Raw genomic sequence first — 10,941 nt, 5'->3', positions numbered from 1 at the left:
CAGGGTTAGAGTTCAGTTCTGCTCAGTTGCAGGAGCTGGCAAAGCATGCAGAGAGCAGGAGAAATGGAGGGAAGAACTGCCTGACAGCTCTGAGCTGCTCGGAGAAGTCTGACTTCTGCATGTCACAGCATGCTAGTGAGTGGGTATGGGTTCAAACCAAATGTAGAGTTTGACATTCAATTAATTTTCATTCATCCAGAGTTTTATGTGGCAAACCAGGTCCATTGTTTTAGTTTTTACTTGGGAAATATCATATCCTTTCCCCTGAGTCCTTTCTATAGTCTCTCTGAGGGACTGACAGACTCACGGTCTGAGCATCCTTATCTCTGGAGTGGTAAAAAGAAAAACAAACTATAAACCCCCTTTCTCGTACCAACAGCTTTTGCAATTACATATTTAGTCACTAAACACAATACATGATACCATTCCTTCTTTTGTATCCTTGCCTGTTTAAACAGCTGTGTATCATGAAAAGAAAACTGTATTCTTCTACAGGAGGAATATGGGGGGAAAGGTTTCTCTACAGAGTGGTAGACTACTAGATGACTACAAAATAATATAATCTGATCCTTAATGAATCAGAGTATGTGCTTTAAAGGACACTTGCACACTGAAATAGCACAGATCTGATAAGGATGGTTGTGTATATGCATTGTAGCACCCCAATAAAGATGCTGAGTGGTATTTGTCACACATGAAGAATCAAGAGTATGAAATGATTTGTGACAGAAAGTCTGTCGTATGCAGGGAGACCTGTGGTTCATGGTCTCCAGCTTTTATAGCTGGAGGGCTGTATGTCGCTGGCTTTTTTTTGGTCAATCAGACATTTCTCCTGCTTCTCACAGTGCCTCAATAAGAGAAAATCTGAGTCATAGTTCTGAGAGGCAAGACATATTTGTAGTGGGACAGACTGGACTGCCTGACTGGTGGCAAATCCAGAATCTTATAGGACATACTAAATTTAAAGATTTTAGTCTGACTAAAGCAATTTAGTTTTCAACAAAACAAAAGAATGCAGCTCCTAATAACAGGGACTTGATTGCTAAGACTGCTCAGCCGATTGAAAGAGGTCAGGATGAAGGGCTGTGTGCTTGGACATACTGCTGCAGCCTGCATGATGCTGTCAGCACCAGGCTAAGCACCTCACCCAACTCCCATCTCCAAGTCCTGCTCTGCAGAGCATGGGTTGGGTTCTCCACTGGGTCTACCTGGTGGCCAAACAGCAGCCATCATCAGAGTGGTATCAGTCCACTTGTGCTGACTCCCTGCAGAGACTGTAATCTTTCCTTCTTAGATGCAGAGCTCCTGGTACTGGTGCTTCCACCTTGGGGCACCATTTTGCTCCCTGTGTTGTGCTCTGCACTTTTAAACATCCACTCTTTTAAAATCCATTCAGGAAAGGATAAACATGGTCTTATCTGGGGCAATGACTGCTCTTGGAAACACCTGACTTCTTTTGGTCAACAACAAATTTACCTCAAAGCAGACATTTTATCTGGAAAATTTCAGACCAGACCATGAGTCTAACAAAACAGAGGCCTGAAAACAGGGTTGTAATGTAAAGTGCCAGGTAACTTGATGAAAAATGATGAATGAGCCTAGCCATTTGTGTATGTAACGTGTGCATGCATATAACAACTATATATTGTAAGGGGAAGCCTTTTTTATCACTGTTCCTTGTGAAAGGCCTTTTATTCTTATTATGAATAAAAGCTCAAGTTCATTCTTATTTAACTCATCCCTTTCTATTCCTAGAAAATTCTATGCCTGACAGAAGTCTCCCATTTCCCAGTAGAAGGAGTATCAGACTATGATGAAAAAAATAATGTGAAAAACATTCCAAGTTTTAAGAACATCTCCATTATGCCAGGAAGAGTGTGATTGTGGAGAATATAGCCCATTCTGGTAGTAAAACTAGCTCTCCACTACTTAGAGGTCTTGGAAGGATATACTTGGTAACTACTGGTGAGGTGCTAACTTACAGTCTGGCAGGATTTTAAAGGATGCTTTTGTCTTTATTGGCTTACATGTAAAAACTGAAACTGCACACAAAAAAATCACTCAAAAATTATTAACTTATAAATTGGGTGACCTTGGTTTCTTCAAATGCCAGGAAAACACACTTTATGTGCCTGAAGATATCTGGTACAGTCTTGCTGAAGAAATTTAAAGCAAGATATTTAATAACGTGAGAAATATTTAAATCAGCCAAGTCTACACGAAATTAAAAAAAAAAAAAAAGGATCAGAACTGTGAGGTAATTCTTGTAACACTTTCATGGGGATGAGGATAGGCAGTGGGATAAGTGCCATGTAGTTTTCATCAGTCTTAGCCTGTATAGACAGATGCCTGGAATTTGGACTTAAGTTTGTTTTTAAACAAAATAAATTTCTGACGGTCTTAAAAGGAACGAAGCATATAACTCTGGAGAATTAAACATTTATTTTCTTATTTTCTTCTCTGTTATGTGAAAGGCATAAACACCCAAACTCATCTGTTGTTTAAGGCAGTAGTTTTACTTCATGGTTTATGATTGAGGAAGTCTAGATCTCTTTTACTACAGCTTTGTTAAAATCCACCTGTAGGGCAGCTCTGTTAATGGGAAGGCCTTTCTGTCATGAAGTGTTAATACAATGCTGTACTCTAACTAGCTCCTCCTGAGAAATTAAAAATAGAAGAGTTCATTCCAAGGCATGAGGTGCAGTAATTAAGCTCATGGACTTTAATCTGCCAACTGCATTCCAGCGGATAGCTCCTGGTATGAGAGGAATGGGATGCTTTTTGATGTTATCTATTATTTGAGTATCTATCATTGATTCCAAAACAAGCTTGAGTCTGTGAACCAAAGTGGCAATGGGGCTGCCCTTTGTAACAGAGGATTATGATACTTGAAGTAATTTCCTCTTCTTTCAGGAACTTATTCTGGTTGTCAGCCAGGAAATATTGCTGCTTGCCTGCAAGATAAGATATTGACGAGCTATACTGCTAAACTCATTCTGTTAGAACTACATCAAATATCTAATTTAAGATTCTTCTTCAGCGTATAGGACTTGCTTAAAATATTAAGGTGATTAAGAATAGTTCTTCATACTGAAAGTTGCTGTTCGCATGTTGTAAACTATAAAGTGAGGGACTTTGGTTGATTTTCAGAGTTTCAAGAGTCCATTATAAATAATTCAAAAGTATTAATGAGACAACATAAAACTACTCACAAATGCTAGATTTTTCCTGGTAAAATTAATTAAACTCACATATCATTGGGCTAGTTTTGAAAAAAAATATGCTTTAAATAAATTTTCTCTTTTTTCTAAAATGTAAAAAATAGACTTGCTTTTTGAATTCTCATATCACTAGAATCTCTCTGTGCAATTAAGCTTACTTTCCAAAAAACCTTTCCTGTAGAAAAGACTTGTGTAGATGTTGTGTACAAAATATTTGGATACAGGGATGGTGTCTGTGTGTTTCTGTGAAATTCTGCTGACATTTTAAGGTTGTTTTCAACCTTAACTGTGAAAAAATAATGTCATATTATATTCTCTAACTTTATTAAAAATAAGAGTAAAAATCGGTACTTTTTATAATCCATTTTCAAAACATTTCATTCTGATTTACCAGTAGAGGGAGATAGTGTTCTTGAAGCTCAACCTTAATCTTGCTAGCTATTTTCATAATACAGTGTGGTTGCCTAATTGTTTGTAAAGTCTAGTAAACATCCTGACTGGGCCAATAGAATATCTTGAAATTCTTGAGTATACAATCATTGTCAATGACAAAATTTTAGAATGCCTTTATAATAGTTCTGCAGGAATTTTGCAAAAAATCCTGTATCCAACAGGACTGTATCCAACAGGACTCAAGCAGTGAAAGCAGTAACTCTGTTGTAGCATTATCTTATCTCTTTTTACATCTCTACATCTAAATTTGATGAAAAGTTCATGAGTACAATTCAATGTACATACATGGCCATTTCTTAGAGAAATCAAATGGGTGACTTGTTGATTCTCCTTGTTGATGCAGGAGATCTCTTCTGCATTCTGTTACATACCTCTGTCGGGTCAGTCTCTGCTTTCTCTTACAGTTGCAGTGAAACAGTCTAGTACTGCTTTATGGAAACATAACTTCAAAAAGTCTTGGAAAAGTTATTTTAAAAAAGACTTCCAGGCAACAATACTGAAATTCTGTATAAAATCCTGCCTCGAAAGTTTAGATTAAACCTCAGAAGTGAAGAGATCTGTAGGTAAAACAGTAGGGACATACACACACACACACACACACAGTTGCATAGAACTGTTACTGAATAGGTGGCATTCATCCATCACCCATAGCTAGATGTAGGTATCTGCTGTGTAATGTCTCTATCTGAACTGGTCACCTCTGACTCTATTAACAATTAATTAAGGCCTATCTGCCATTCGCTATATTGATCTGATCTCCACAAGAAAAGGAACTTAAGATGTTTAGGCTGGATGTGGACACCTCTGGACAGTGGAGATACTTCCATTTCAGTGTGACAAAGCCCACACTGCCTCATGCACCTTATTTAATATACAATTACAAGTAAGGTTTCCATGATCACATGACTGTGGGTAAAACCAGTTTGGAATTGTGGATAATTGTCATGTGCTTCCCATGTGCAGTAATTTAAAAATTGAAGTATACGATTTATTGATCTTCATGGAGCTGATCTTGAAAAGAATCTTTATGGCATGGTGGTTCTTTTGCTTTCAGTGTATGATATTACTCCCATTGTTTTTATAAGGGAAAGCATTAGCTTTCTCATTAGATATTTAATACCCTGAAATAGCACTCTAGTGTAGATCAAAAAGAAGTATATTAGTAGCTGTTCGGACATGGCATAGATATTTCTAAAACTGGCAACATTTGGACTGCAATTAAAAACCAGAAGTGATTGTGAGTACAGGTTCTTTTTAGTCAAGAGAATGCCAACAAATAATACAGAACAATGTAGTTGGTGGTAGAAACCAAGCTATAAAACCTGTTGAAAGAGACTAGCAAAACTTACGAAACTTTGCAGTGGAAAAAAAATCACTGAACTACAAAATATTTTCACTTTCAAGGCTATCTCTACAGCATATAACAGGTGGTTTGTATTTTGCTGGTGTTTCCCTCCCTGCAACATTAAAGGGAGAAAGAGATGCATAATCCCCTTTTAGTGCCAAAGAATCCTGAGGTACAGAGAAAAGAGGATAATGATCTTAAGTGAGGTGAGATTTAGGTCTGTGTTCCTCATTATTTCTGCTACAGATTTCCCGTGTGACTTTCAGCAAGTCATTTAGTCCCTTCTCTGCTTTCATTCCTCATTTGTATGATGGGAACTAAAGTTATGGAGCCTACAGATTTTGTAAGGACATGTTGATTAGAAATGTTTTGTGCGAGGAAGTGCTTAGGCTATAATGCAGAGAATAAAGATCAATAAAGAGATCAAGACTGCTTTGTCCAGTAGGTACAGGCCCCATGACTTTTGATTATTTTGCTTCTCCATTCTTTTTTTTTTTTTTTTTTTTTTTTTTTCCCTTTTACGTAAGCAAGGATGTAGCAGAGCAAGTCCTAACTTTGTCCCGGTCTTGATACATAATTGTATTAATAAAGGCAGCAAGTCTGTTTCTAAGCCAGAAACAAAACTTTTGGCCCCTGACTTTTACTTCTATGTCCTGATCATAGGGTGACCTGTTTTATAAAACAAATGTTTTATAACCAAAAGCGAAGTGATTTCATCTTGCAGATGAGAGATGATTCAGTGCTATAGCAGGGTGAAATGGTCTCTTGGCTCAGGCACATGGTTTATTAAACAAACTGCTCTAGTTGCTACAGCTATTTACTGCTTGTGTCTAGCTCTTTTTCACTATTATGTGATATTTTGAAATGTGTTCAACTGTGAATCAAACTGACATTTATATTTAGGCAAACCTCTGTGAAGCAGAGAAGGAAGATTGAAAATGGCAAAAGATTATCTCTGTGGGACTTTGAGATCCTTTAGAATGTAAAACACACAGCATCTTAAAAATGTCTCATTTTTACAACTTTTACATTAAAAGCTGTCTGTCATCTAGAAATGTTTGCAGAACACACAGAATTGCTAGCATTAACCTGTCTGCTCTGATTTTGCTGTAAAGAATTAATTGTCAAAGCCAGGAAAAATTCCAGCACTGCTGGGCTCATGATGCAGACTGAGTTTAAAAAGAAAGCAGTAACCATAAAATGCAGGATGGTCAGAATTTGGCCAGACATTAGATGTGTGAACAGTTCAAAATACATTTCTGTCTCCAGTTTATCTCTTTACACTGATACCTGAAGGGTAGGAGTAGGGAATATAGCCCATAGTTTGATTTCAGATTCAAACAAACCCGTTGGAAAAGTGGAGATCAGAAACTTGTAGTTCTTCAGAATCTGTATTATATAATAAAAGCATCCATTCTAGAGGGAGGTGATCATGCTAGAATCCCAGGGTTTACTTTCCTGACAAAAGCAGGTGGTTTCTAGTGGTTTGGATTTGGGAGAAAAATTACAATATATTGAAGATTCTTGAGCCAGAAGTCAAACAAAAGTTACATACATGTCTTTTTTATATTAAATCATAGTTTTTGTATTGCTGGCAAAGATAATGTATCTCACAGAACGATGTGAATCTACTGTGGCTAAAACACTAAAGCATTGAAATTATTGGGTATAAAGGCTATTGTTCTCTGCAGAAGAGCTTTTAACTGTATTGGGCAGAACGCTTTGGTCACAGAGAGGAAAGACAGGTACTACAAGCATACTGTCAAAATGTGAGACCAGCTGCACGGGTAAAAACTGGAAGTCACTGGCTTAGAAAAAGGTCAGTGTTTACTTGATGACTTTGGCTTTTGAACTCTCATCATAAAATGGCATTCATGTGACAAAAATCTCCCCCCAAAAGTACTGCTGGTCTTTTCATGGTCTTTGTAGATGAATGTGAAGATTTTGCCACATATAACCAGAGATTAATCGATCAATTAGTTCTTTCTCTTTTCTGCTCCTTGTTTATCTTTCCTTGCAGATCTGTTAGCAGCAGCTCTAAGAGCTGCTTTACCTGGTTTCAGGCTCCTCAGCATACCTGCTAATTCCTGTTGTAGCATTCCTCTCCTAGGATGGCGTTTTAACCCTATCCTTCCCAAAACCAGCATAAGTTCTGCCTGCACACTACTTCAAAGCACAGAATTTGAGACCCAAAACATTATTTTCACTTTTAGAGTAGTGAATGGCTTTGATAAATACAAAGTTGTACCTCTCATGTGCAGGACTACAGTGTCTATATACATAAAGTACAAAGATGGGACTAAAGACTGGCTAAGAAAACTGTGAACTGGAGAGATCTTATTATACAATACATACTCTTCTCTCAGAGAGAGCCAAAGCCAGATACCCAAAACAAACAGTAATGATTCCCTCTGTTTCCACAACAGTTAATCAAGTTCAAACAAAGTAAAGAAAAAAAGGATGAGACTTTGAGGAGTGGGAATAAAAGCTTTAAATGTGTATGGAGTTCCAGAAGAAAAAAATATTGTCAAATGTCTGTGACAAAGCAGTTCAGAGTATCTGGTATACGTGCAGAACTCGCTGACCAGAAAAGAGGTGTCGTGAGAAAGAGCTCTGGTAGATGCACCCTGCTGAGAGCGGTCCATGAGATCCCAGGAGGAGAATCTGTTTTGTCATCAGCAGTTTGCTCTGTAATTAGAGAGTAGCATCAGTTTTAAAAACAATCATTTTGATATTCTCCTTCAGATGGAAACTTCAGTTTTTGAAGTGGATGCTTGTTTACTATGAACAAGAATGAAACCATCAGCTCTTTCTTCATTAGCAGCCATTGGATAGTAACAATTTTTAGCTGCAAATTACAAAATGAAGCAGATTCAGACACAAGCCCAAAGGGCAAAAAGTACTGTAGCTTCTTCTCAGTCTTCTAAACTAGTGTATTTTCTGCACAGCGTACAAATTTTATGCTTTTTTATTTGACACAAGCTAGGAAAAGAGATGAAGTTAGATGACTTAACTCTTTACTCCACCTCATCTAATAATTTACAGCTATCGAGGATAAATATATAGTCATAGAATCATAGAATCATTTGGATTGGAAGGGACCTTTGAAGGTCATCTAGTCTGGATGGGTAACACTTTGCTCACACTGAAAGCAGCAGTATGAGGCTGGTGGGAAGGAATTAGACAAGTCCACACCTGTTGAATTCTTCTATGCTACTGAACTGCATAAACAAAATTTCAAATTCCAGCCCCAAAACAGGCATGAAAAGAATATCAAGGTTAAGTTAGAAACACTCAAAATTAGGAAGTAAGTCTCAAGAACAACTATAATATCTGTGCATACAAAAGAACTGCTGAAACTCTATTGGAAATCGTGAAGGTGGTAGCCTGCTGCAGCAAGGCTAGGCCTTCAGGGAGGTGGGGGACCTCTCTCCCTGGGTGTACCCCGACCTGGCTCCCCTCCCTCTCCCTGCCCCCTGTTCCCTGTCCTAATAATCTCCAGGTGTTTCTGCTGCAGCATGCTTTGACAGTGGCATGAGCCTGACCTCTGAGTGTTTGTGCTTAGTTATTATTCTGGCACACTGTCAAAACTTTACTGTAGAGCATGTCAGAAGGAACACAGCAATTTTTTTTTTTTCAATAGATGATTCTTCGGCAAACTATGAAAATAATTTCATTGGAGAAGAAGAAAAATCATTCCTCTTGCTACAGGGCTTTCCTCCTGCAAATTTCAAAGGCCTGCTGTGAATAATAGTGATAGAGCTTCCAATCTTCAAGGATATTTTATAGTGGAAAGTATTAGGCAACCAAAATAAATATCAATTTCCGCTGTTATGAAAAAAAGATTTGTCTTTATGTTGCACTTTAAAACTCATGCTAAATGACACTTTTTGAGAGATGAAGCAGTATCTGTCCAAAGGGATTATTTTTCCATAGAGACATAGGTTTGTTCTAGCTTGTTTACATCTAAATGAGAAATAAGTTAAGACAGAAAGAATGCAATGGCTTTCTTTGTGAGGAAAAATGTAACAGGAATTAATCTTCATAAAGGAGTGAAGGAAATCCTTAAATCCCAGTGCTGCCAGTCTCTAGGGTGTTGAAAATACATATTCCTATTTTATGGCTTGAATGCATCTCTGCTTACAAGATTTGTGAATATTTTTGACAAACCTGGTCTGAGTTTTCTGCTCAGAGTTACAGATGAGGCAAGTTTTCCATGGTTTGGGGTTTTATTGCGAATGCTTTGCACAGCTCTGGTTATGTGCTTTCTTCTCATGATATCAGTGCTGAAGGGGAGAAAGAATGTAAACATCTGTTTTTTATAATTCAATTCCAGGCTTATAACTTGATTAGGATAAGCAATGTTTCTACATGATTAATTTTCCAGTCACAATAATGCACAGTTTTAGCACCAATTTTAAGATTAGCAAAATAAGGAGGGAAACTAATGAGGTAAATTCTGCTTCCTGGTCTAACTTTTGGAGCTGCACCAAATGCTGTGTGCCTCATCCACCCCACTCATCCCACTGAAAACAAAGGACACGATTTCTCTTGGTGTTTAAAATGATGTCCCACTGCTCCCTGCAGCACATGAGGCAGCCGATGGGAAAGGGAGGCTTGTGATGGCAGAACCTAGGTGGGCTGGAGCAATGTGGATTCGGCTCCTGGCTCTCCCCCAAGTCCTTCCATGTGGCGCTGTGTCAGCCACCTAGGACTGGGTTTTCAAAAGGTGCCTGCTGGGACATAGCTGCATCGTTGAACGACCCAGCAGCTCTGAAATATATGGTCTTTAATCTCTTCCATCACCCAAGCAGGGTTAAAACCCCACTCTGGCCACTTTCTTTTCTTCACTGTTCAGTCTTTTTCTTGCACCAGAGACTGCCAGTGCCTGGAGCCGTGGTCTTGATCACATTTTGGGGTCTTGACTACTCACTTCCACAGTCACTGTAAAAGTATGTTCACAGGAGCTGAAGAAAACTGAGGCTAGAAGGGGCCTCGGGATGTCTGGCCTCTGGTTTTCAGGCAGTCGTTGTGGAAGTGTAATGGAAGTGAGAGGAGAGCCAGGGTAGCAGTGTTTATAGTCATGCTGTATGCACCAGTGTTTATATTGTGCGTAGGTAGTAATAAAACAATAACTACACAGATCTATGCTGCTTGGGAAGAGCTCAAGCCAGCACGGCCCTCCTCACATCTGAGGCAGGTCTGTGGGGGGAAGAATCACGGGATCATCTTGGTTGGAAAAGACCTTGAAGATCCTCCAGTCCGACCATTGACCTCACACTGACAGTTCCCAACTCCACCAGATCCCTCAGCGCTGGGTCAACCCGACTCTTCAACACCTCCAGGGATGGGGACTCCCCCCCTGCCCTGGGCAGCCCATTCCAGCCCAACAACCCCTTCTGGAGAGAAATACTTCCTAAGAGCCAGTCTGACCCTGCCCTGGTGCAGCTTGAGGCCATTCCCTCTTGTCCTGTTGCTTCTTCCTTGTTTCAAGAGACTCATCCCCCCTTCTCTGCACCCTCCTTTCAGGTAGCTGTAGAGGGCGATGAGGTCTCCCCTCAGCCTCCTCTTCTCCAGACTAAACACCCCCAGTTCCCCCAGCCGCTCTCCATCAGACCTGTGCTCCAGACCCTGCACCAGCTCCGTTGCCCTTCTCTGGACACGCTCGAGTCATTCAATGTCCTTTTTGTAGTGAGGGGCCCAAAACTGAACACAGGAATCGAGGTGCGGCCTCAAACCGAGGTGCCTCAGGGCAGGCCTTTACCTCCCCGTCCAGCGCCCTGTTCCCTCCAGAAAGGCTCCCCCGCGGGGATCGGCGGCCGCCGGGGCCAGGCAGCAGCAGGCGGCCAGGTGCGAGGGGCAGCCCCGCCCCGGGCGGGGGCCCTGAGGTGAGGGCGAGGGCCGCGGGAGGCGGGGTCGGGG

This window comes from Athene cunicularia (genome assembly GCF_003259725.1).
Source record: "Athene cunicularia isolate RWA chromosome 8 unlocalized genomic scaffold, athCun1 chr8_part1, whole genome shotgun sequence".
Classification (NCBI taxonomy): Eukaryota; Metazoa; Chordata; class Aves; order Strigiformes; family Strigidae; genus Athene; species Athene cunicularia.
The sequence above is the reverse complement of the archived record's forward strand: the minus strand, read 5'-3'. Positions refer to the sequence as shown.